Below are 22,436 nucleotides of genomic sequence, written 5' to 3' on the forward strand. Positions count from 1 at the left end.
TTATTATTTTTAATAAAAATCATTATTTCTAATCTTGCCAATGTCTTGACTATATTATTTTCTATTCATTTTGCAACTCTCTTGATAAATGAAAGTGTGAGTTTTTAATGGAAAACACAGAATTGTATACGTAGGTGACCCCAAACTCGAGTGGAGCTCAAACTTACATCTGTGCCACTTTGTGAGGTGTAAAGTGGAAAAACTGGAGAAGATTCGGGATGAGTAAAAGTGACACTTGTGGTCCGTGTTATTGTCAGCGAGGACTCATTTGTTGAGTGCAATTGTGTGTGTGTGCATGTGGATACATGCTGAAGGCAGTAGTTATTCAACAGAAGGAAAAACAAGTCAGAACAGAGCTGCATGGTTCACCTGTCGTGGCCGAGATGTTACTCAATCCCTGCTCATCTGAAGGCAGACCTCAGTGAAACAGAACAAAAATAACCCCCAACCCCTCAACTTATACGTCCTCTTACTTTCATCATTATCACTTAATTAGAGTCAGTTTTTGGAAAAGAGGAAAGTAGATATAGACAGCAAAACATCCCTCCTCGCCCTGCACTGTGTCATCGACTGTGTTTTTGAGGTGAATTTGTCATCCTGATTTCCCCCACCCACAGAGGGAGCAGCTCAGGATCATGTGTTTATTGTGTATATGAGAGGACTCACTCTCATGTCAGTGACTCACCATCGGGCATTTACAATTTGGTAAATGGAAATTTTCCAATAACCCCAGGCTCGTAACAGACATTTTAAATAATAAACCGATGTTAAAAACAGGGTGACTTCCAAAACAATTCTGCAACCGCTCACTGTTTGTATCTGTCTGAAAAACAACATTTACTTCTTACTTATTTATTTTAAAAAATAAATAAAAATACCAGCTCACACAAATGAGTTTGAAGGCTGTACTTACAGGTTTGTCTGCAAAACAGTCGCTATCATCAGTGTCACAGGAGGCAGACTGACATTGTGGCTTGAATCCAGGTGATTCTGACACAGTGAACATAGATCGTAGTTGTACAGCGATTGACTCAAAGCTGCAATGTGCTGCTTTTGGTGAACTTGGTTGTTGTTAATGTTGTTATTATTCTGCCTGTGTTTGGTCTACGTAAACAGAAATAATGGAACATTATTTGTATGATGCGTTCTTCATAAACTGCCTCTGTCAAGCAATACTATCAGACCCGACTGAGGGTGCGTTTTGCTGCGTTTCCACCGAGTGGAACGGTTCAGTATGGTGCATGTTTTTTTTTTGCATCAGTACCAAAATAACTGGCCACACAGTTGGTGTAGTGATTAGCACTTAACCTTTGCAGCAAGGAGACCCGGGTTTGCGACCTGGCCAGAGCAAGGGCCTTTCTGCATGGAGTTTGCATGTTCTTCCCGTGTGTGCATGGGATTTCTCTGGGTTCTCTGGCTTCCTCCCACAGTCCAAACACATGCAATATGATGATTAGGTAAACCGGACACTCTAAATTTACTATAGGTGTGAGAGTGGGTGGTTGTCTGTGTATGTATCCTTGTGATGGACTGGCGATCTGTCCAGGGTGTGACCCCGCCTATCGCCCTATGTCAGCTGAGATTGGCACAGCTCACCCCATGACCCTCATGTGGAGGATAAAGCAGTAGAAGACGGATGGACTCATTTCAAACCGTTCCACTTTTTGATACCCTTCCCTTGGGGTACCAGAGTAATGGTACGGTATGAGTGGAGCTAGACCCACGACAGTCTGCTGATTGCGCGAAAAAAACGATGTCACTCCCTCGCGATCAGTGTTTCTTGAACATCCGCAGTCAGCTTGACGTCTTGTTGAGACAAATCGAGCAATAAAAACGAGCTGCTCAGTTGACCGTTGAGTTGTTGGTGTTGTATTTATATATCGGGCACAGTGCACACCCGGCCTACCAGGTAATGGAACTGTTCTCAGTGGAAACGCAAGCCTGACCAAGGGCTTTACCGTTTCAAACTGCACTGTACCAACCTGCACCATGATGGAAACACAGCTTTTGTGCAGCACAGGGTCAGGCGGAGGTGAAGAATCAATTATCCCATCAAACTGCCTAATCATCAAGTTATTTTTTTGAGAATTTCTGAAATTATTAATTAATTCACTTCTTTGTGTTTTCAGTCATACTCCAACTTGTTTGCAGCCGTCTCATTTTACTTGTGCAATGTTGCTCTTGCGTCAGTCTGTCTGGCCAAAAAACAACAATGTTGCCCGGTGATACAACATCTAAACACTGTTATACGAAGACACACAGAGAACTCGTTTGACAACGGTTTAAATGTAACACATAGCTAATAGTTTTGGCTTTAGTGTTCAGATGAGAGTCAGCCTTATGTAACACAACAACACATTCAGTCGACTAACCTCTTACTTATCATTGATCATGCGCGGTAAAGAAGGAAATAATTTTTCCAAGTAATCAGGACATTATCACCACTATCTCTGTCTTGTGAATCATGTGTGAATTAATTTTGCTGTGCAAATTTCAAACATCATATGGTTCTTACTCTGCTCTCTACGTGCCTTTAACTTTTAACCCACCGCTTCAGGTAACATCCTCTGCCGTCCAAAGATCATCAGCCCATTAATAGCAGATCACCAGCACCAGGAGTGTCCACTACCCCAGTGGCTGACATGGACGCCGAATAATCCTTCACTAATACGTTTTTTCCCCTGGACGCTGAAATTTGCCAATAGCAATGGGATGATTTAGAGCAGGAGTCTGGGCTGAGCCCCTCATATCCCTTGAGATGAACATAGCTTACTATATGTGCACTAATGCCTCCTGGAAGCCTATTGGTGGAAAACCAAATGAGGGCACATGATCCCAGATAGTATCCATATGTATGAGCCCACAGAGAGGTCCAGGAGAGGCTGCAAACAGACCATCCAGCTGTTGTGCCAGTTGTGAGGTAAACACAGCACGGATTAGCTCCCGCTCTTAAGCTCGGAGATAATGACTCAAAAATGCCCTGAGGTCAGAGGTCGATTGCATCTGTCCTGTTCTGTGGGCGGCATAATATGCCCAATATCCTGTCTGCCTTCAGAAATAGAAAGACCTCTGGCTGGAGCTGGTGCCCAAACATTTTCCACCACACCACAACTTCTAGGCTCAAATAGACATTTTGGGAGCGCAGAAATGAGAAAAAAAAAAGAAAAAAACAACTTAATATTTATGGTGCAGGACAAGTAACAAGGCTCTGTATATACAATATGCTGCACATAATTTGCACCTTTCACTGTTATGATACGAGCGAGGGAGAAGCCTTGAGTGACCTTTAAACCTCTGAATAAAGTGTATAATTCACACAAGGTCACAAGAGGTCTTGCATAATAGACATTAACGTGCTCCAATATGTGAATACCGCTCAGCCCATTAAGGTCAGCTAATGAATACGACCTCAACTCCCCTGAAATATTAAATGTGATTGCGTAGTATCAACAGAGCAGGAAGAATAATCCCTCACTGCAGCAACAGTTGAGTTGTAGTTATTGGATATATATACAGTAAAAGTCCTCTTTTTATGAGTGCAGAGAAATCCAATAAAGAGCTATAATGTACCTTTGGACTTTAAAGCCATAAAGGGCTACAGCAATCACTGATGTTGGAAAGCAGGAATTTGTCACAGGGAAAGACAACCTATGTCATAATAATGGACACACATGGACATAATATACCATACAGCCTAAAGCATGTCCGATGCTAACCCTGTAAATACAGATATGATGTGCAATTCTGTTTCAAGCTGTCTTGGCTGCAACATCATCTCAGTATTGGGAGTTTTAGCAGAACATTTTAATTGTTATTGTCCACAACTCATGATTGACAAGAGTAAAAGGCCCTGGCAACCCACGTAAATTGAACATATGCCTTTGTGGCCTGGATAAACTGTAACGTGAAGGGAAAACTCAGACTAAATACTCAAGCAGACCATGAGGCTGAAGGAGATGGCGGCCATGACACTACAGACATAGCTGAAAACATAACAAAAGAGATATGAGATGGAAAGACAGAATTTAAACACAAAGCATCCAAGGACAAATATCACCTTTGTCAAACCCAGTGCATCACTACAGAGACATCCATTTGTCCACTCATCAGTCAGTAGAGATCACATAACCATTCATAATCCCACATCTTAACAGTGCCACAGTTCAAGCTCAGTCTGATTCATGTTGAATCATGTTCAATCCCCTTTATTGGTGCAAACTGTTCATCATTTTAATACAAACCTGGGCCCACACATGTCCTGCTTCAGCTTCTGCAACTGTCTGTCTCTTATATTGTCATTTTCATCAGGGGGTCAGGCTGCAGTGCACAAAGCTACTTCATTGGTGGTTAAGGAAACTCGGTTCATCTTGATTAATATTCATCTATTTGTTTGTTGACACCTTGACTGTGCTGAGTGGGGTCAAATTATATCTCCCCAAAAGGTCGACTTATTAAATGTAGCTCCTCGATCAGTATTACAAGTTCACCTAGTTCTCTGGTGTCCTAATGAACATGTCTGTGACATGCTTTGGTCAAAATACCTTAAGGATGAAGCAACACAGCAGTTCAATCACCCTGCCAAAACAGCCCTGTTCAGAACGCTCTGTTTTGAGTGCCTGTCTTTTTAAATGCAAATGACACAGGAAACTACGTCAGCGTCACTGAGGCTAACCGCAGTTAGCATTTGGAAAAGCCATCATTTACCGACTCCAGCCGGCACATTGCCGTCATATATAACATGTATCCACTGGACACGTAAATCCTCTGAGGCTGGAAGTTTGTGTGGAACTCTGTGCTGCACTGTGCAGCCAAGAATAGAACACTTCTCTGACTTCCACTCGCAATGAGCACGGAAGTGTTCATCACATGTTTTATCTCCTGTAATAAATACATAGACTGAGGCGGACCACAAAAACATGAGATTCATCTATTTTCATACTTTGTCTACTCACAGGGTCCCACATATTAAAATATTATAAGTATTAAAATGATTAAAATATTGATTTTGCAGAATATGCCCCCTTTAATGGAATTTACCTATTTGTATAATGATTTCAAGTTGGCTCCAAGTCAACTATCAAAGTTCATTTTTGACTTCAGGAATAACACTTTGAGAAAAATACATTCATCATTCAGAGCCCTACCTGGTATAGTGGGATCATGTTCTATAGCTGGAAGCACTGGGATAAAAAAAAATGAACAGCTAATGCATTGGTTTTTGGCCCAAACCTGCAAAACTAAACATTCCCATCAGACTGACTTTTTCTGATCCTACGTAAGAGTTCACCGTGTTCACGACTTCAACCATGAAGACAAATGAAGAAGCAAATGAGATCTTTATCAACTCTCTCATGTCCAGTCGCTCTAAAGAGAAAACCTGCTCAACAGATAGGACTTGTCTTGCACTCGCTCTCAAAACAACATATTTTCCTGTACAAACATGTTTTTAAAGACACTCCAACTCTCCCCGAGGAGACGGTATACGTACAAGTGAGCATGCATATTCATGACGGGCATGTGTTATCATGTTAGGAACAAAAGACAAGCAGGCATGTGCTCCTCTGGATGTGCTCGGGTGAATCAGTGAGGACTTTTACATGCGAGAAAAACACATGTGCTCGATACGCAGTGGTGTGAATGCACAGGAGGCCGTGCAGACATAGATTTGGAAAGATAATGGATGCATAGTTCCAGAAGGAAAACTAAGCCTGAAAGCCAACTCTTTTCTATAATGCAGAAATCTCGAGGAGCAGCACCTGCCTTCTTATACAGACAAGAATACACACATTTTCCCCCCCGAGCACTCACACACACACACACAGTGTGCAGGGCCAGTGGAGTCTCTCAGTACGGTGGTGTGAGGTGCAGAGCTGGGCCCCTCTTGGGCTGGGGGTCTTTGTTCCTCTTTCATGGGCTCTGCTTCCCTCTGATGATGGAGCCATTGTCCATGCTTCCAGTGGACCTGCACCATTCAGGCGTGCTGATAAAGCCCCTATTCACCGAAGCAAAGCAGGGGAAGGAGAGGGAGAAATGGGAGAGAAAGGCAGTGATGGAAGTGTGGAAAGGCAAAGGGGATGGGATGGACAAATTTTAACAAGAAGCAGACAGGGTTAAAGGTATGGGGGGGGGGGAAGGCTTGAGATGGAAGACAGACTTCTTGGAAGTAAAACTAGTGAGAGTTTTAGACATTTTAGTTTAAAAAAAATATATATCAGAGCGAGAAAAGAACAAAAGAAAACTGGATTGAAGTTGAGCGTTTGAAGGTTTCACTTCCTGATCTGAGATTATCCATCACGCCAACAGAAGCTCTTGTTTCAGTTGTTTCCATGCTGAACACACACTGTGCGGTTGAAACCATCTCACATGTAATGTGTGCATTGTCTGACCCTCAATGTTTTTTTTCCCAGCCTAAAACTCAAAAGCACCTCAGGGGGAAGGGGGTAGAAGTTGACGATGACACACTTTTTCTTATTGTGAAGAGCTCTGTGCCACCTATGAAGAGAGCCAACATCACCACTTGACTGCTTATGTAACTATGCAGATTTATTTATCGTGTGTTATTTATTTATTGTGTGTAACCATGCAACGGAACCAAACTTGTCATTTTTTCGCCCAGAAAGGAAGGAGAGGAGGAAGGGAAGAGAAGAAAAAACAACAACTGACCGCTGTTGTTGTCATACAGAGCCAGAAGAGATGCTGCTGAGAATGTCACACAGCGTTCGGTCATACCAACAGGGCTTGGCCTTGAAGCAGCCTCTCCCCTTTCTCCTCCACTGGATTAGAGGGGTGAATGGTGAGCAGGAGTCATGCGTTTTTTCGCCAGCCGGCAACATGAGCAAACACAGGGTGAATGCACAAGCAGAAAGCAGACAAAAGTGTCGGACAGTAGCCAAGTACAACCGGAAGACAAGGATGGGGGCCATGGAAGGACAAGGGAAGAGTGAGGCAGCTGGTCGCTTCGGATGGTTGATGATCCAGTTGCCTTTTTACTCCGACGGGGGCAAAAGACTGGAAATGACAGAATTGAGCTGAGAGAGACATTAAAGGTGTCATATGTAAGAATGTGGCCAAAAACAGTTACTATATTCAAATTCAAAATACAGAGGTCTTTTAGGTTTTGTTTTCTGACGTAACTGGCAACCCGTGGTTGCTCGGCAGCTGAGATGCTACTGACTGCAATGATTGGTAGATGGCGGTAGGTGGCGCCACATGCCAAAACATGATTTCAAAACATAAACATGATTTGCAGTCTGCAAAATATTTTTTGTTATGCAAATATTTTGTCTGTACTGTTGTTGGTGAGTTCAGTTTGTTATATGAACATTATTCCTGAGTCTCTGTGACATATTAGGAGGATTTTATGGCCAGTTGATTTAGATTTATTACATCACACCTTCAAAGCAGATTTGTCCCTGAGGTTTTTTTTTTTTTTTTACATATTTTTTGGGCTTTTTATTGCCTTTAATTGATAGTTGCTAGTGGAGATAGACAGGAAATGGGGGAGGCAGGGAAGGGGAAAGACATGCAGGAAAGGGCTGTCCGACGCGGGATTCGAACCGGGGCCACCTGCAGTGAGGACTATAGCCTCAACAGCTCTACCAAGTGAGCCCCCGTCCCTGAGGTTTAATCTTTCACACTTCACCATCTTCCGACCAAAAAGTTCACTAATATGTCCTGAAACATAATAACCTCAGTTGTGTAGTTGCCCCCGAACGATGAGAACGTGTCACACACAGATTCGTTGTACTATTTTTGGATTATGTGTCTTGATGTGATCATAACAAGAGTCTGATGATCCATATCAAAGTGCAATGGCTTGAACTGGGTCATCATGCATTAATGCATACGCCGCGAAAAACATACACACACACTCTGAGTGAACTGAAAAAAAAGGTGGAAGGGCAAGTGGGGGGGAGGGGAGGGGGGGGGGGGTCTGCTGAGGGCAAGCTGCAGGAGATGAAGATGCGAATTGCAGATACTGAAAAATAAAAATCAAAGCGGCGGTGACTCACTTTGACAACTCGAGCACTCTCATTTGGATTTTTCTGAAGCTCCACTGTTTAACCACATCTGTAGGAATATACTAACAAATTGCTTTGCAGTTCCTCATTAGAGGCAGCTCCACGCAGCCTTGTATGTCATACCATTTAGGGTCAAAATAAAAACAGAACTCACTAAAACGTTAAAAATACACAGATATGATTTTAAGTACCGTCAAAAGGCCTCTGAGGCGACATTAAGCCAGAGCGACGAGCCATTCTGGAGGTGCAGTGTCGGAGTTTGAATCACTACTCTGTCATTTTAATCCGGAGACTGTTCCCCACGTTACATGTCTGATATTTCACAGAGCCGTGTGCGCGTGCAGGGTCATTCTGAGGCACAGACGAGATTTAACAGGTATCAGGAATAGAGCTGTGCAATTATGTAAGCAAAGAGACCCACTAAATGAGCATTTGCATAAATCCTTGCACACAAAAAAGAAAAACTCTTGTCGCTGGGTTAAAAATACTCGTTTTGTGAATGGAGAGGGGGGTTTGCAGATCCATAGGTTAAAGTGGTAATTATAGGGGGGTGGCGGGTTGGGGGGGGGGGGGTGCAACTGAGTGGTGAGTGAAGCCGCAGGGAGGATATGTTTTTAGAGGAGACATGGAGGTTTTTCAGGACTTCTGTCCGCACAGAAACAGGCACCGTGACAAAACAACAAGGGGAAAAGACAAGATATGTGGAGGGAGGAGAAAATGAAGAGTAAATAGAGTGTGATGGGGAAAGAGGAGAATCATGGAAGAGGTCATCTGTCTTAGATGTCATTCTGACATTATTTGAAGTGTATACTCAGCAGTAAGTTGAGATTATTTTTGAAGCATATAGAAAAAAAAGTGAGAAGCACAAAGATTAGTGTCATTGGAGTATGGGACGTATAGGAAGATGGGGGAAGTGAAGGAAGGCTGAGGGAAAGGGAGGGAGAAGGAGGGTTAGGTTAAGTACAAATTTGGAACCACACAAGCCAACCACACGGTGAAAGACTGTAATTTGGATTTTCCCAGAATAGCCAGTAAACGAGGGAGAGAGGAGGGACAGAATAACATAAACTCTTTAGCAGCACGCAACACACACACACACACACACACACACACAACACACTACCCGAGAGATGGTCTTCATATCTCCTACTACACACACACACACACACACACACACAGTACCTGTAAAGACACGAACACTCTCACAAACATGTGTTTCAGAGTCACATGTGTGTGTGTGAGCAAAAACAAAACACTGCATGTGTGCACTGAAAAAAGTTAAGAAACTTGGTATAAAATAATCAAGTTCAAGTTCATTTAAATAATTTTCTCAACCATATTTCGTGTGGAGGGTAAAAGTTAAATTAAAATTAAAATTAAAAAGGTGTTTTTTTTATTTTTTTTTTATAGAAAATGTCTTGCAGAGTTTGAGTTAACCCCAAGTGCTCACGCGGCACAGATCTGTGTCGCAGGTGCACCTATGGTAAATTGCCGTGGGAATAAGACACAACTCCTTATACGGACATGCTGGGGTTGTGTGTTTATAGGTCACATATTCAGGCTTTAAAAAAGGTGTTGAAAAAAAAGTTATGATTCGTTCTATATCAATTATATGAAAAATTATATTTTTAGTCGCGATATAAAGTAGCAATAATTGTGCAGAAGGCACAAAATTAGACCGTTTTATCTTTTCCTTTTGTTCATAAAAATGAGCCAAGTGAACTTCACGAACTTTCACAAATTCCTATTTTAAGCATTTTGAATACTTTTTGCTCAGGTGTGTTTATATAATTGGAAAAAGCTTTATCAGATTGCCTAGGTTGCACTGAAAAAAGGATTTTAAGACACTCTATATTGCACATTCTTATACCCTCTGTAAATACTGTACGATTAAACATAGTAATGGAAAAAAAGCAGCCAAAATGCTCCGAGTTCTAAGGGTTAAAGATCAATACTACGCTTGTGTCTATGTGTTAATTAAAAATGTGTTAAAGCTGCTTTATATTCTACACACATGCACTGACTTTACAATTAATCTGTGCAAAAGGACAGTATTTTAGATTTGTTTTATCTGTTACATCTCCTGCAGAAATAATGTCAAATTGCAGCATCTTGATTCAAGGTTAAGTTTTTACACTTCAGTATTTGTCCAAAGTAAACCAAAAAAAATATGAAGTGCTCATTAGCTTTAAATATGTTGTTTGTTTGTTTTTCTTAGTTATGTAGCCTAAAACAAGATCATTATAAGTAATTAAATTCCTTTCATATTAGGTGTTTTGTTTCATGCTCTGGCAGCCTCATGTTTACACACGTCAATCTCCTGCAAAGAACCCTCCAACATTACATGTTGGATAATTCCCGCCTCAATCTTCCCACCGCCTGCTGTTTTAATGCTAACAACACACATGATACATTCTTTACTTTTCTTTTATTTTCCATATTTTCTCTTTCTTTTTTTTTTTTTACACGGACACAAATCTGTTCCTGCAAAGTCCCTGCGGTGCATCTTTAAAAAACATCTGAAACCAATATTCTCATCAGTATCAGTAATGTCACTGCAGATTTATGACTTTGCATTTAACACTTTCTTTCGCGGGGGCCTGCAACGCACCACACACTGTGAGCCCTAGATATCCATCTCTGCAGAGGTTACGTCCTCGTCAAAACACTTTCAGCTGCACGTCAGTTGTGCAGACAATGCACAGACATGCGTGGCTCCCAGCAGCTGTCTGTCAAACTTGCCGATCGTTTTAAATATACATGCAATTCGGCATAACTGGACACAGATGTTGTGAAAAGCTCGGCAGGATCTGACATGTTGTCCAAAACGACGGCAGTATGGATTGCAGAGGAGTATAAACAAAGTGTCAGTCATCACAGAGCACTGGAAAAACTTGCAAAAAAAAATCTGTTCTAATACATAAAGCCTTTCAATATCTGTTTTACGTGCAGCTTAACTTGATTATCATGTAGGAAGAGGAGATTATGATTGCACCATTCAGACTGGAAAATAGCTGGTTTCAATTCTGACCCCTGCTTGGAAGAATAAAACGGGAAAGAACATAATCTGTTCAATAAAAAAAACACAGCTCACTGTAAATGCAGTAACTGCTGTTGGGCAAAGTATTATTCTTTTAACGATGGCGTGTTTTGGGTAAATAACACAGCTACATGTTTCAAAGGAAGCAAGCTTTGTTGAAAGAGTGAAACTAGTTTTTTTTAATGACTGCTTCATGGGAACAAACTGCAGGAAGAAGTCAGTGGAAAGAGACTTTTGTTTAGTAATGCATGAGTTTGTTTCGGTAATAGGTAAATGCATTAAATGAAAGGCATATATATAAGAGCAAAGAACATTTGCATTTGCACGTACTAATTTTGCAAATGCTTATAAATAAAGCCACTTACAAATTCGTGACAACCTTTAAATCGTCATTGCAGTGCTAAGAATCTTTTCCAGAAGAAAAGTAAAGAAGTCCTGTTTAGAGTGGAAACTAATATAAAACCAGGAAAATAAGAAGCTGATATTCAGTAACCTGTTATCTTAAAGGTCCCATATTATGTAAAATCAACTTTTTAATCCTTATATTTGGGACTCTGGAGGCTGGAAGTGTGAAAAAAGATGACTCACTCATGTTTTTGTGATCCTCCTCTGTCTAAGTACAGGAGATGAAACACGAAATGTTGACTTCCGCGCTCATTGGGACGTCACAAATCGCTAAATTCCTGCAATTGTTGTCTCACGGAGCTCCACTTTGTCCGTAAAAAACACAAGGCCTATGGTATCCGAAAACCGGAAGTCCACAAAAAGTTCTATTCTTGGCTCCACAGTGCAGCACAGAGTCCTACACAAACTTCCAGCCTCAGAGGATTTATCTGTCCAGTGGATACATGCTATATATGATGGCAATGTGCCTGCTAGAGCCTGCAAATGATCACTTTTCCAAATGCTAACTGCTGTTAGCTCCCAGTAGCCTCTGTGGCCGATGTCATTTCCTGTCCTTTTAAGTTTCGTTTTAAGTTATTTATTGTTGTTGTTGTTGTTTTTTTTAAAGCGATACTACTAAACAGAACGTTCTGAACAGGGCTGTTTTGTCAGGGTGATTGAACTGCTGTGGTGCTTCATCCTTATGGTATTTTGATCAAAGCATGTCACAGACATGTTCATTATGACACCAGGGAACTAGGTTAACTTGGAGAAATACGGTATAATATGAGACCTTTAATATTTTGATTATTTGTTATAATAATCAAACTCCCTGAGCTTCTGCTAGAAAATACAGTTAACTTTCTACAAAATCACATAAATATTTCACTTCATCTCTGCAAAACATTCACTGAAGGGTCACTACAGTATAAACCTCACTCTGCCAAACTGAAGTGCACTTTCCCTGAAAAGTAATGTGTTTTTCATTGCTATGTCCACATTTACATCATATTAAAAATAAACCCTGCTTATCTATCGTCCCTGCATGTGTTGGCGTAGCATTGCCTCGTGGCAAACAAAAATAATATTTACACAGACCCTGCTGTGCTTTTTACCAGAACAACCTTTTTTTTTTTATTATTTATTTCCACTTTGCTTCACTTATTGTGTTTTTAATTATCGGCGAAGCACTCGTTTGGAAGGAGAATGGAAAAAAAAAAAAACTGTGAAGAAAAACAGCCGCGGCGATGCCGTCAGCCCTCTGCTCGACATTCTGCCTCAGCAGGTCAAGCAGAAGAAGTAGGTCAGCTGTTGATTAAAGTGGGTCACGCTGGCCCCATCGCTGACGGCCCTCGAGCCGAGCAACGTGGGCATTTAAGTGTACACTGCCCTCATTAATGAACATTATTTTTCACTCTGCATTAGCATCCTCTGATTCTGCTTCACGGCCTAACCTTAAGAGTCAGACTGTTAACACAAAACACTTTAGATTTAGAGACATTTACAGCTCGTGAGCTAAAGCTGGAGTGAGTGAATATAGGGTTTGTGTGTCTATAAAAAACCTTTAAATTCATGTTTCAATTCATCTTCTGGGTCATCCAGATGTACATATATAGTTTATCTGGTATTGAAATGAGGTTTAAACAATGGTTTAAACACTTTTCTCCACTATTTTGGACAGCAGAGCGATGAAAATAGATGCTGTCAGTCACAGAATGTATATGAAGCTGTGATATTATACAATACGACATATTATGCCTGTCTATGACATGATTGCAAACGTCATATGCTGTTTTTTAGGCATTCGGCAGAAGCTTGAGTGAGTGAGCAAGGATCATATGGCTTGTGTTCTATAAAAACCTTTAAATTAATGTTTCGATTCAATAGTCACATCTTCTGGGTCGTCCTGATATACTAATATATTTTATCTGGTATTAAATTTAGGTTTAAACAACACTTTTAAACACTTTTCTCTCCTTTTTTATATGACATAATGTATATGAAGCTGTGATATTATACAATACGACATATTATGCCTGTCTATGACATGATTGCATACATCATATGCAGTTTTTTAGGCATTCGGCAGAAGCTTGAGTGAGTGAGCAAGGATCATATGGCTTGTGTGTCTATAAAAACCTTTAAATTCATCAGACTGTTAAAACAAAACACTCAGATTTGGACACATTTCCAGCTTGTGAGCTGGAGCTGGAGTGAGTGAATATATGGCTTGCGTGTCTATAAAAAACCTTTACATTTTTAAATCCAATAGTCACATCTTCTGGGTCGTCCAGATATACAAATATATTTTATCTGGTATTAAATTTAGGTTTAAACAACACTTTTAAACACTTTTCTCCCCTTTTTTTATATGACATAATGTATATGAAGCTGTGATATTATACAATATGATATAATTTGTTTGCCTACGGTATAATAGTTTCATATTTTCTCAGTACTCAGTACTTCTCAGTACAGGTTTCGAGGTCCTATTTTAATACTTCAACCACAGAGGGAAACCATCCTTCCTGTGGGATAGTATTCACTTACTTGAATGCATTTGTGATTTTATTGGTTCTGAATGTGTGTTATTACCACAATGTTCTCCTTTTCTATGGTTTCTGTAAAAACAGCCTCGGGAGCTATAGTCACTGTTGAAATGAGTCAGGCCATCAGAGAAAAACCAGTATCACCACCGACCATGTGTCATTATAATGTCCCCGAAGTTCCCAGTCGCAGCTCTGCAGCTGTCCTCGTGGTGGTTCCACATTTTGAAAGGCATTGAACACATCTGTGATTTTCATTGCTCATTAGGTAAAGCAAATAAAGCAACAATAGAGCGTCGGGGCGAAACCGCAAAGATGAGCCAGATATGGCTTTACTTGTTTGGTTTGATTTGATTTGAGATTGAATTTCTTATGAGCTGTAAACAAGCTGGAGGGCACACTTGACATCTGGGGAAAAGAAAAATCGTTGGTTGTCATGACACGTCATGGAGATGGGTTTGATGGCATTGTTTTGCACAATGCTCTGGGCATCATCAGGCAAAATGTTGCCAAGAAAGAAAAAAAAAACAATATGTGGTTATTCTTTTTTCCCTCTTTGTTTGGTTCTGGATTTCTATGGTGATTGCTCGTTTGCCGCGATGCCAAGACTGGTAACGGGATGCAGTGAAGTGGGTAAGCTCAATCCCGTGTTGGCCTTCTGTTTGTCATTTAGACCAAATTATACATTTGATCGGGGTGACATCTGCCCACACTGTCACTGAAGACTCTTTGTTTTTCCGTGTGGAACATTTTTTTCCCCTCTTCATTGCAGATTTGACCACATCATTTTACTGTCTATGGACGCAGTGACATTTTCTACTTCACTTAATACAATCCTCCATACACAAACAATTATTTTAGAACACCAAGTCCTTATCCCCCTATAAGTCCAGATATGAAGACATTATGGCGAGCCCTTAACCACGCCTGGGTGGGAATAAATCATTTTCGTGCACACCGACAGTCAAACGGGATAATTGTATTTGAGCTATAGGAATTCTCCTCATCGCAACTTTCTCCGCTCCTTAAAGAAACTGAGAATGGGGCTTAATGTGAGATTGTTATCGCCCAAGCTGAACGTGCTCAGGTGTGTTTATTCTGCCTGTAAAGTTGCCGTGGGCCATTAAACACACCCGTCAAACACGCTGGCGTGCAGACAAAGTAACGTTTAATCACACGATATGTGCTCTCATTCATACAAACTGCTGTACACAATCACTCTTTGTCTTCATTACAGGAGAGCACATGATTTATTATCTGTCCCGCCGTCCACACCTTTTTATAAAAAAAAAAAAAAAAAACACTAATCAATACATTTACTTTCCAGTTTCGGATGACATTTCTGCCACAAATTGCTTGACTGGCTGAACTGTGTAACCACCATGGAAAGAGCAAACTTACCCCGGGGTAGATAAGATGCTTATTATTGAGCAATGATCCAAAATAACCTTTCAGTATGAAGTCAATCCAATGTTAAGAGACAGCAACACTACACACTGTATCCAGGGACACTCCTCTTCACGTAGACACACTTTTAAATTCTTTTGTATATTTTCACACTATGCTCCGTACATTCTTTTGAGTCCAGTCTATAATAATAATAGTAACAAAGGTGCTACTGCACCTCCTCTAGACTCTCTGTTTATAGTTCAGAGAGACTGCGGCTACTGTTCTACGAAGCCGCCGGTGCTCACGGGTTCCTTTTTGGTCGAGAGATTGCGACTTCACCATCTGTGGCAACCTGCCTGAACTGCAAAGAAAACCAAATGAAAGAGTCTAAGAAAGGATTCAGACAAAAGCGTGCAATGAAACACACGTGTGTTAATAACATGTGCGGAGACGGGTCGCTCCGGGTCGTCTGTCATATGTGAAACAAACTGTCTGTCTTTTTCAGACGATACCAAAACACTTTGCACAAAAGTCACGTCAGTTGTTCGTGTCCCGCTCCAAAATCCTGCTGCTCATGATTGCTGGCAGCAGCTACCACCGAACACACCGAACACACTCTAAATCCAAATGAATTGATGAATGGGGGTCAGTTGTTTTATTCCCTGCACCCTGCTTTCCAATGATTTATCTTTTGCCGACTCTCTGCTGAGTAGCTTTGATGTCATTTGTATATTCTGTCATCACAATAAAGTTTTAAAAAATGGGTTCAAAGTACATATCATATCCTGGCATCGACTGTGTGGAAAAACAATAGATTGTTTGGGGGGAAGGATTTTATTTCATACCGCGTTTATTGCAGTTCTTTTTAACATGGACTCATGCAGTGATGTTTGTGGATGTTTGCCTCTCACTTACACCCCCAAGGCTTCACTGTTGTTAAAGATAAAATGAGCTATTTAGTCCTGACCCATGACTGAATTTAAATAAGATGGTTTTCAGGCCTTTGTGGTCTGTTGTGTTTGGGTATTACACAGTGAATGTTTTGTTTGAGCATTTCTTATGTGGTCAGCGCTCACACGAGAGACATGCTTAGTGCATGGTTGTGTGTCAGCATGTGAACGAGCAGGGCTGCGTACGATTGTTACGGATGTGCAGATGCTGCACTTTGTGTTTTTCGGTGTTTTAAATGCACGCACTTCTGGGAGTTCGATTTGCTCGCTCTCGCTTTCGCTGTTTTCCGTTTCCATCTGCGTGTGTTTGCGTATTTGCTTTGGAAGAAACCTGGGGGACGAGGCTTTTGCGTCTGGACAAACTGAGCCGACAGACACACGAACATGCCAAAGTGTGACCGAGAGAAAGGGAAGGCGACGCTAAAAAACAAGAGAGGACAAGAGGAAGAGCGGGCAGCGAGAGCTTGGATGGCGGAGAAAGCGGAGAGACGGGGGCCCCTGACCTGACCACACTGACACACTCAGGTCTCTCACTCCTTGCCAGCTGTGCATTGTGGTCAACTCGGAGAGGACACACTTGCGCACACATATACTTATCGACGCATGCTGGCGATGAGGACATACTTGGCTTGTGTGCGTGTGTGTGTGTGTGTGTGTTTGAGTTTGTTTGAATGTGACAGCGCCACGAAATGTGCTGAAGAGTGTGTGAATGCTACCAAAAATCCTCCAGTCTGTTTGTTTATCTTCCAGCGTTTGTGCCTTTGTGTTCACGTCCATGAACCTGTATGCACATGTCTGTGTGTGTGTGTGTGTGCGTGTAAATGTGTGTATTTACATGTCTGCTGGAGTGTGCTGCTGCTGCTGCTGCTGCTCATTTCCATCTGTTTTTCTTGCTCAGCAGCTCCAGCAGTCTACATATAGGTTAGCAGTGTGTCTCCGTGTAGCACTCCATCATCTGAGCCTCCTCTCCCTGTCCCAACATGTGTGTCACGTCTGCGAGCCATTAGCAACATGGAGCACAAACGGAGTAATTATGAATAAGTGCTCAAAGGTGCAACTGTTAGACCCCGAAAAACCTCCCAAAGATCTCTTCCCACAATCCTTTGCCGCACTGTGAGGCCGTCTTTCCCACTGCCGGAGCCCGACTGTTGCCCAATGCGCACGTCTCCGTAAATAGAAACGGTGCTGCTAACAGGCGATGTGGGCACCCTGTGTTTTCAGAGCGGGGCCCCAGTGAGTGCTGACTGGCCCTCGAAAGGGATTATTTTAACCATGTGTGTAGTTCCTTTGGACTGGCAGAGAGGAGAGGAAATGCAACATGGTCAAAGAGTCAAGGAAGGGAAACTTCCCTCTTAACACAGCACTTTGTCATGTCTGTATAGCGTGAGTAGCAAACAAGCTGAGTACTTATGTGTAGCTATACAGTAAATGTGTATGTGTAGCTATACAGTACATGCAGACACTGAAACAAAATGCGGGTCTGTCTTTAAAGAGATCTGAGTATTGTGGGTGTCTATCTCCCCTGTTTATAGGAAAGAGGCATTCCTCAGCAGCCAGCAAATCTGCTCTAACCCCTGTAACCCCCCACCCACTACCACCGCCACTACCACCACCTCCATCTCTGCCCTTCCTCACCCTCCAGGAGAGAAGCAGGGGGGGAATCGATACTCCACATTCTGACAAAGTGAGCGAGCCAGCATCCATACGCTGAGGTTTGGGCAAGGAACTGCGGCGAGATACACGTGCACACGAGCGCACAAACAGTTACAATGTAAACTTGCGCACATGCACGCGCACACGTGTTAATGTTTGCGTGGATGTGGGGACTTCCCACACAAGCTCATGACATCTTAATTCAACAAGACCGAGTGCAAAGTGGTACAGAGTGGAGGGGGGGAAAAAAAGCTGAGTGGAAAAAACCGTCTTGCTCCAGGCTGAGGTCAGATTTTGAAGACAAAATCCATTTTGAGTGAGCAAGTACAAACCTGAAATATGTGCCTTAATCGCTATCCTTGCTCTGCTCTCCACCGATACGTGCTCCTGTCTGAGTCAAATAAAGGACAAAGAGGGAAATCAGCACAAACATATTTGCATATGCTAACAGTTTACTCATGAGCAAGTGCAAATGTTTTATGGAAAACAGATCCAAATAATCGTAGGTGCAGTCCAATTAAGATAACGCTTTTTTCTCCCCGCGCTGGTTCTAATCACTAACACATATAAACAAACCAGCTTGCTATGCATAGATTTTATGGATAAACACACCATATGTACACATACACACAAATGTGAATGCAGCGAGGCCACCGTAAATTACAGCCATCCCATCTGGGAGCATTAAGAAGCTGTTAATGAATAGGGTGCTGCTGCAGCAGCCACAAGTGGAGCGGGGAGGAGGGAGGAGTAGTGGAGGAAGGGAGAACTGGGGGGTGGATAGCATCTGGGCAGCAGATATGTGTGTGTAGTCATGTGAAAGAAGTTGTGGCATGGGTACACATTCTGGGGGAGGAATCAAACGAGCTGTTTTGATGCCAGTGCTGTGCGTGACCTTCCTGGTAGAAAACGTAGCTGTGTGTAAAAATGTCTATTGTCAAATGAATTCACACAGTGTCAGTGTGTTATCATGCACGGTTTAATCGAGCTAAGGCCGTAGTCAGACTAAGACAGGCAATCGGACAACTTGCCGGATCTGAGTATACTGTACGTGTCGAGGAGAAAATAAATTTATTGGCCGTGACTCCGCCTCCATAGGTGGCGCTGTGTCTCTCCATAAGCTAGTGCATATTGAATAATCAGTTTCCTGTTGACCTCCATGTCACAGTAAAGAACACAGTGAACGGCGAGATGGGTCGTGCAACAGTACTGCATTTTATACGTCATCTCCTTCTCCTTCTACTTCTGCTAGTCTAGACTCGTCTGACTCTAGTCCGGCTAAAGGCCACATTATACTTCTCCGACTGCGTATGCGTTATCCGTCTGCGTCACCACGGAGACTTCTGCGTCGTGGTGACGGACACTCGCTGCAATTTCCCGCCCGATCAGTAGGGGTCGCTGCGCAAGGTTGTTGTGCTTCTGGCTACAGTGAGCAATGGCGTCCGAGAAAGAAAGAGAGAGAAAGACTGTTGTTGTTGAAACAGTGGCCGTTTCTCACTTTTCTGTGTGACGGAACGCAGTTTTAAGATAATTTGAGGCGAGAAATTGGCCATTTAGAGTCTAAACATGTGCTGTGTGTGTATAGATATGACGTATTTATAGTTCGGCAGCGGCGTTATCGGCGGGGATCAGCTCCGCCTCTGTCAGGACGCCCGGAGCGCACTGAGAGCCGGCACAGAGCAGCTTCGCTCGGCCTGTCCTGAGGACCAAACGCAGCTCTTGCCGTCTCCGTTGTCCCTTGACGGAGTGACGGACACTTAAAAAATATTTCGTGCAGACGGAGACGACGCAGAGGCTCTTCGACAGTCTCTGCGTCGACGCAGAGTCTCTACGTAGCCTACGCAGAGCACTTTACGCAGAAGTATAAATTGGGCTTAAGCTTATACATGCAGGAGTAAGATTAAGGCTTGATTTCAGTCGGACTAACGTGTTTACATGACATGACAAAACCATAGTATGTAAATACGCTGATTGTCCACACAACTCTGTGTTTCTCTGGAGAACAGTGTTTAGATAATGTGTGTTTCCTGGCAACAGGAAGTGGTTTGTTTTTTGTCCGGACAGACTCTAAATGTTTGAGAAGTGAATTCTACTGCTCAGGAAACCAGAGTTCCAGCGTTCGATGTGATTAATCTCCGCCCATGTACCGTCACCTCAGTCAGGTCTGATAGTATTGCTTGACAGAGCCTATTTTCAGCATACACATAATGTCATGTAATTTTTGTTTGCAAACACCAAAAAGAGGTAGAATAACAACAGAATCGACAACAACAAAAGAAAGGCACTGCAGCTTTAAGCTCAAACATTTAGTCGTGCATTACCAAGATTTAAAAGTCCTGATAAACTCTGCACACAGAAATGAGGCTGCAGGGAAAAGGGCAGCTCAGCACCAGACTAATGACTTCACTTTATCTAGGGGAGGTGTGAGAGGAGGTGTGGCAACAGAAGGGCCAGTTATCTTAAGTGACCTTTTAGTACCCTCAACCCTTTCACAATGCCTGCACGAGCTTTGGACACAAGGGCAGTACACACAGAGCAGAAGTGTGCCTCAGAAGGAGACAAAAGACACCACCTGTATGCTAAAACACTGAGCTTTCAGCACACAGCACTGCAGAAGCAGAAGGATGAAGTGTGCCGTTCCTTTGGAGAAAGCCAGGGGCTGTAAAATTGAAGCAAAGGGCAGAAATTGATTTTCGGACCTTACATTTCAAAAGGGAAGACACAAGACAAATCTGAAGTGTGCTACTTTGTGGAGGAGAGGGTGCTGTAAAATTGATTTTCTCCTTCTTTAAGGCTCCAAAGGAGAGAGACAATATGGGCAATGTAGATGAGTAACTGTCGGGAGATGCTGCAGAGAGAAGAAAGGGCACGGGCTGTAAAATTCATTTGCAATCTTTGTGTTAAGTAACGAGAAAGAGGGAGAGTGGCAAAGTGTGCCACCTCAGACGGAAGGACGGGGGATGTTTGAGGAGACAGATAGGACCGAAGGCTGTAAAATTCATTTTCCCTTCCTCTCTTCAGGTAATGGGAGAGCAGAAGCCATTGAGGGTGAACATCGTGCCTTTGTCAATAAGCAAAGGGAGGGAAAATGGGGCAATAAAATTCATTTCCTTAGTCCTCATTCCATATTTTCTTTAGAAAGGGAGGTTTGAAAGAGCGGAGTGTGCCGTGGCTGAGGGACGTCTGTTCATATGGAAAAAAGGGAAGTCAGGTCAGGGGCAGTAAAAGCCTTTCTCTTATTGCCTATGTAATAAGGTAAGAGTGGTAGCATGTGCCTGTTTGAATGGAGGGTGGAGTAATTGCTATTAAGCAGATTTTGAGCACGGGACACAGAGAAAGAGTCAGCTCCTCCTTGTGCAGCCGTGCAGAGACCACACATGCATACTTACTCGCGTTCATTCATAAACATTTTGTTCTGTTTACACATCTTCATGCACACAGGCGCACCGTCTGTGACAGTCGGATTTACTGCTATCTCTGTGCTCCTCCAGACTATAGAGCAGCTTTCCTCTCTCCACACTATTTTTGTTATAGCCCCCGAAAAGCCCCGAGTCATCTATCTGCCATGCTCTGTCTCTGAGTGCGCGCATACATCCAGACCTCTGTGCTGCATATATTTCACACCATCCACTGGAAATGATTCAGCCGTGTTCAATTATATAACACACATCGGTGCACGTTCCGTCTTCAAACAAACTGCAGAACACAAGCTCAGAGTTGAGAAGTTGCATCAGTTTTAGTCCATTTGCAGCGACGTCACAATCAGTACTTTCCACGCACACTTAGCTCGAATGCGTCATTTAATTGGACCACTGTCCTTGTCCTAGTATACAAACACTAGCGGGAATCCATTTTATCGACTGTGTGTGAGGTGGGGATATGGACACTTTCAGCTTGTGAGTAGGTTTTTTTCCCAGTGGATCTATTATGTCACAGATATCAGCAAGTTTGGCTGACAGCGAGTCATTATCGTGTTGAGCGCCATTCCATGTCTTTCTACCATCCATTAACTTTAACATATTCAATACTTTAAGCTGAATGAATCCTTGTCAGTCTTCCACTCTGGATTTATCCATGTTTTTTGTTTCACATCTTCTTCTTCTCCTGTGTACCTTCAGTTATATTCCAGACACTCTGAAGCACTACTGAACATTAACAGCATTTGTTATTATCATAATCATTTTATATGTTTGTGTTATAGATTAATACACCAGTATGTAGGAGCTCTTTAACAAAAATGATATTGTTAATGCTAAAATATAAATGTTATCCATGAATTTTACTTTCTTATATTTCTATTTAAAACAAAACAACTGAAAAAAATAGTAAAAGCACGTTATTATTACTTGATTCAAAATGTCAAATTATAGTTATTTACTTGCATTCTTGAAAAGAAAAAATAGTTATAGTGGTTGAATTTTATGCTTGATTAATTTTTGACTTCTCAGCCCAG

This window comes from Microchirus variegatus (assembly GCF_963457635.1).
Source record: "Microchirus variegatus genome assembly, chromosome: 13".
NCBI lineage: Eukaryota > Metazoa > Chordata > Actinopteri > Pleuronectiformes > Soleidae > Microchirus > Microchirus variegatus.